Below are 5,627 nucleotides of genomic sequence, written 5' to 3' on the forward strand. Positions count from 1 at the left end.
GCCCGACTTATTAACGGTTCCGCTGCCAGGTTCCGGAATAGGAACCGGATTCCCTTTCGCCCGACGGGTGTGTATCGATCTAGTATATATATATACAATAAACGTACACCGCATCGACATCGGCTTTCGCCTAGGGCTTAGGATCGACTGACTCGTGTGCAACGGCTGTTCACACGAAACCCTTCTCCACGTCAGTCCTCCAGGGCCTCGCTGGAGTATTTGCTACTACCACCAAGATCTGCACCGACGGCGGCTCCAGACGGCCTCGCGGCCAGCCCTTCTGCGCTCACCGCCGCGACCCTCCTACTCGTCAGAGCTTCATGACCGCGCCCGAAGACGCGATCGCACATGCCGCTGACGGTCGAGTATAAGCACGACGCTTCAGCGCCATCCATTTTCAGGGCTAGTAACTTCGGCAGGTGAGTTGTTACACACTCCTTGGCGGATTCCGACTTCCATGGCCACCGTCCTGCTGTCTTAAGTTACCAACGCCTTTCATGGTATCCCATAAGCGTCGATTTAGGCGCTTTAACTCGACGTTTGGTTCATCCCACAGCGCCAGTTCTGCTTACCAAAAATGGCCCACTTGGCACTCTGATCCGAAATCTCGCGGCTTCATCATTTAAGCAAGCCGGAGATCTCACCCATTTAAAGTTTGAGAATAGGTTGAGGTCGTTTCGACCCCAATGCCTCTAATCATTCGCTTTACCGGATGAGACTCGTACGCTACGAGCGCCAGCTATCCTGAGGGAAACTTCGGAGGGAACCAGCTACTAGATGGTTCGATTAGTCTTTCGCCCCTATACCCAGTTCCGACGATCGATTTGCACGTCAGAATCGCTACGGACCTCCATCAGGGTTTCCCCTGACTTCGTCCTGACCAGGCATAGTTCACCATCTTTCGGGTCCCAGCGTGTACGCTCTTGGTGCGCCTCTTCTCGCGATGAGAACGAGACGCCCCGGGAATGCGAAGCGGCCACTTTTAAGGGTAAACCGCCCATCTTCCCTGAGTTCGTGCGAGACGAACTTTCACTTTCATTACGCCTTTAGGTTTAGTGATTCCCAATGACTCGCGCACATGCTAGACTCCTTGGTCCGTGTTTCAAGACGGGTCCTGAAAGTACCCAAAGCTATAGCGTCGCCGATCGGTCTAGGTCTGTTCGAGAACCTCGTCGCCAACAGTCATCAGAGGTCGGAAACGGCACCGGGTCCGATTACCGACGTGCATCTGACGCGCTTGCGACGAGCCGAACGCTAACGAGTAGCGGCCTTAAACCATTCGGTATACCGTCGAGCGAGTCGACCGCGAACACGAGGGTCCGTAAACGAAAACGGCGCGAACCGCAGTCTACGGTCTCCACCTCGAGCCTTAAGCCGACGCCCAACGGATCGCGACGTCCTACAAGGAGAAAAGTGCACGCGTTCGTCGCCGGATCGACGTACGAAAGGCGCGCGCAACGCCGAAACGTCACGTGTCACGCGATCGCACGCCGCCTACTACGAGCCGCGAATGAATTTCTCCCTTCGACCTTTCGGGTTTCTCAGGTTTACCCCTAAACGGTTTCACGTACTCTTGAACTCTCTCTTCATTTTCAACTTTCCCTCACGGTACTTGTTCGCTATCGGTCTCGTGGTTATATTTAGCCTTAGATGGAGTTTACCACCCGCTTAGGGCTGCACTCTCAAGCAACCCGACTCTAAGGAGAGATCCTCTCGCCGTCAGTCACGGTCGCTACGGGCCTGGCACCCTCTATGGGCTGTTGCCCCGTTCAAGATGGACTTGGACGCGCGACGTAACGTCGAGATAATGGACCCTCCCGAACACCACATTTCCCGGCGCCCGATGTCGGTCGCGGGATTCGGTGCTGGGCTAATCCCTGTTCGCTCGCAGCTACTAAGGGAATCCTAGTTAGTTTCTTTTCCTCCGCTTAGTAATATGCTTAAATTCAGCGGGTAGTCTCACCTGCTCTGAGGTCGCTAGTTTAATATGCGTGGCGCTCGTAATCATCATAATAATGAAGATTAGGAGCCAATACGAAATATAAAAGTTTAGAATGGAAAAGACGCGCCGTCGAAAAACGGTGTTTTCTCCCTCGTATTCGAGAGACAACGCACCTACGATCCGACGTCGATTAAAAACTAATTTTATCGGATACGACGATCGTATTAATGGTGCGCGCTACGTTTATCACAAAAACGTGCGAACGACCGTTTTTAAACACGTCTCATCCCCTTTCATATTCGTACGACCCGTACGAGAGAGTTAGGTCACACGTACGGGTCCGCTGTCACGTTTTAGAACGTCGCGATCGAATCGCGCTTATACGCTCAGCACGCTCAGACATTTCTCGTCGATCGCGAAGATCAAAGAAAATCCGAGCAGTCTTGAAATGAGATACGACCCTCAGCCAGGAGTGGTCCGGGTATGAGATCCCAGGACCGCAATGTGCGTTCGAAATGTCGATGTTCATGTGTCCTGCAGTTCACAAGTTGACGCGCAATTAGCTGCGTTCTTCATCGACCCACGAGCCAAGTGATCCACCGTTTAGGGTAATCTTTTTTTAAGTTAGGTTTTAAACGCATATCGAAACGTTTCTATTATAAGACGACGACGACGACGACGACGCGCGCTCACGTCATAGACAGCGCTTGCGCCCCTTTCGCAGCCGCCGTCGACTTTAAAACGCTCTTACGGTTTATTTTCGTCTTCTCCACTACACACAACGAGAGGAGCGGAGACAGACTACTCGAAATGGTGACGTTTCGTTGTAAATTTTCGTCGTCTCACCTCGTACGACAACAAAAGAGCATACGCTGATCATAGTTTGGCAATATTTTCGTAAACTAAATCTCACCCTTTTGGAATGAAACAAACGAAGGGTGATAAGATTTTCGTAAACTAATCACATTACCGATCATCGTATATGTTCGTCGATATGAGGATCGAAACGTCGATTAGAAATATAATTGGCAAAATCGTTTTATTTTGCGCTCGATTTGTCCATTTATAACGAAATCCGTCGTAGGCCGACGATTATTACTCGTCGTCCTATATAACAACATCTTCATCGTATATATCTCCGCTTTCGGGCGTACATCTTTTAAAACCATATATTATAGGTACCCGAAAACAGCTACGTTGACGACGTCGAAATTCGATCGGAACTTCCGAACTTCGTAGATGGCTCTTTAACGTTCGACAATGATTTTTACAGACTTGTACGTTTACCTATTATATATATATAGGCATAACAACACACTGTAATGATCCTTCCGCAGGTTCACCTACGGAAACCTTGTTACGACTTTTACTTCCTCTAAATGATCAAGTTTGGTCATCTTTTCCTACACATCGACGACGCCGAAACGCCATCGCGTGTCGATCCGAAGACCTCACTAAATCATTCAATCGGTAGTAGCGACGGGCGGTGTGTACAAAGGGCAGGGGACGTAATCAACGCGAGCTTATGACTCGCGCTTACTGGGAATTCCTCGTTCAAGGGGCACAATTGCAATCCCCAATCCCTAGCACGAAGGAGGTTCAGCGGGTTACCCGGGCCGCTCGGCCAGGGAAGACACGCTGATTCCTTCAGTGTAGCGCGCGTGCGGCCCAGAACATCTAAGGGCATCACAGACCTGTTATTGCTCAATCTCGTGCGGCTAGAAGCCGCCTGTCCCTCTAAGAAGAATAGTTTGTACGCCGACAGTAAAAACCGCGCACGAACCGCGAAACCCGAAAGCAACGCGGCCGGCGGGCCTTTAGGATGTCAAAAAGCGCCTAGTTAGCAGGCTAGAGTCTCGTTCGTTATCGGAATTAACCAGACAAATCGCTCCACCAACTAAGAACGGCCATGCACCACCACCCACCGAATCAAGAAAGAGCTATCAATCTGTCAATCCTTCCGGTGTCCGGGCCTGGTGAGGTTTCCCGTGTTGAGTCAAATTAAGCCGCAGGCTCCACTCCTGGTGGTGCCCTTCCGTCAATTCCTTTAAGTTTCAGCTTTGCAACCATACTTCCCCCGGAACCCAAAAGCTTTGGTTTCCCGGAAGCTGCCCGTCGAGTCATATTAGGGAACGTCGACGGATCGCTAGCTGGCATCGTTTAAGGTTAGAACTAGGGCGGTATCTGATCGCCTTCGAACCTCTAACTTTCGTTCTTGATCAATGAAAGCGTTTTTGGCAAATGCTTTCGCTTCTGTTTCGTCTTGCGACGATCCAAGAATTTCACCTCTAACGTCGCAATACGAATGCCCCCATCCGTTCCTATTAATCATTACCTCGGGGTTCCGAAAACCAACAAAATAGAACCGAGGTCCTATTCCATTATTCCATGCATACAGTATTCAGGCGAAATTTTAGCCTGCTTTGAGCACTCTAATTTGTTCAAAGTAAACGTGCCGGCCCACCTCGACACTCAGTAAAGAGCACCGCGGCAGGATTGAGTTGGGCCGTCGTAACCACGACGCGCACAACACGCACGCCGAAACGCACGCGCGACGGCGACGCGACACGACTAAGCCCACCGGCAGGACGTCTCGCGAAAAACACGCCAGTTAACACCGCGAACGATGAACCGGCGGCGCGAGACACAAATTCGACTACCGAGCTTTTTAACCGCAACAACTTTAATATACGCTATTGGAGCTGGAATTACCGCGGCTGCTGGCACCAGACTGGCCCTCCAATTGATCCTCGTTAAAGGGTTTAGAGTGTACTCATTCCGATTACGGGGCCTCGGATGAGTCCCGTATCGTTATTTTTCGTCACTACCTCCCCGTGCCGGGAGTGGGTAATTTGCGCGCCTGCTGCCTTCCTTGGATGTGGTAGCCGTTTCTCAGGCTCCCTCTCCGGAATCGAACCCTGATTCCCCGTTACCCGTTACGACCATGGTAGGCGCAGAACCTACCATCGACAGTTGATAAGGCAGACATTTGAAAGATGTGTCGCCGGTGCGAGACCGTGCGATCAGCTTAAAGTTATTCAGAGTCACCAAGTTGTACGATGACGAGCGCGAACCCGAAACCGATTGGTTTTGATCTAATAAAAGCACTCCTTCCATCTCTGGTCGGAGCTCTGTTTGCATGTATTAGCTCTAGAATTACCACAGTTATCCAAGTAATTGTGGGTACGATCTAAGGAACCATAACTGATTTAATGAGCCTTTCGCGGTTTCACCTTAATTCGGTATGTACTGAGACATGCATGGCTTAATCTTTGAGACAAGCATATGACTACTGGCAGGATCAACCAGGGAACTGTTCTTATTATTTTATCGACACGAAGCAGATAAAACAAATACAGACACAGTTTATTTTATAAGTTTGACTTATAAAGAAACGTGTGCGTAAGACGACGATATATAATATATATCGACGACTAATAAAAAGGAGGTGCATGATAGCGCGCCTAGACGACGGAAAAACCGGTCCGAGGCGCCACGCTCTTACATTTTAATATTAGTTGTCTAATAAAACAAAACGATATCATCATCTTAGACACATCTTTTGTTTTTTTTATACACAACCGATCGACTAGGCACCCAATTATCTCGATTATCGACGACGATCGTCGACTACGTCGAAAATTGGATGCCGCAAAATATCGTTCGGCGTTTATAAGACCTCGAA

At 49.8% G+C, this 5,627-nt stretch overlaps 2 non-coding genes across 2 annotated transcripts; both read right to left on the bottom strand.

Moving 5' to 3' along the window:
• Positions 1 to 2,398: 2,398 nt before the first annotated feature.
• Positions 2,399 to 2,553, bottom strand: LOC143206041 (5.8S ribosomal RNA). The gene has a single exon (XR_013008077.1). It is a non-coding gene; the product is annotated as a 5.8S ribosomal RNA (ribosomal RNA).
• Positions 2,554 to 3,262: 709 nt separating this feature from the next.
• On the bottom strand, positions 3,263 to 5,254 carry LOC143206045 (small subunit ribosomal RNA). Its single transcript, XR_013008081.1, has one exon. It is a non-coding gene; the product is annotated as a small subunit ribosomal RNA (ribosomal RNA).
• Between the last annotated feature and the right edge of the window lie 373 nt (positions 5,255 to 5,627).

The sequence above is a fragment of the Rhynchophorus ferrugineus genome, unplaced genomic scaffold, assembly GCF_030347505.1.
Source record: "Rhynchophorus ferrugineus isolate W39M unplaced genomic scaffold, kcgeb_rfMv2 rfM528, whole genome shotgun sequence".
Lineage (NCBI taxonomy): Eukaryota > Metazoa > Arthropoda > Insecta > Coleoptera > Curculionidae > Rhynchophorus > Rhynchophorus ferrugineus.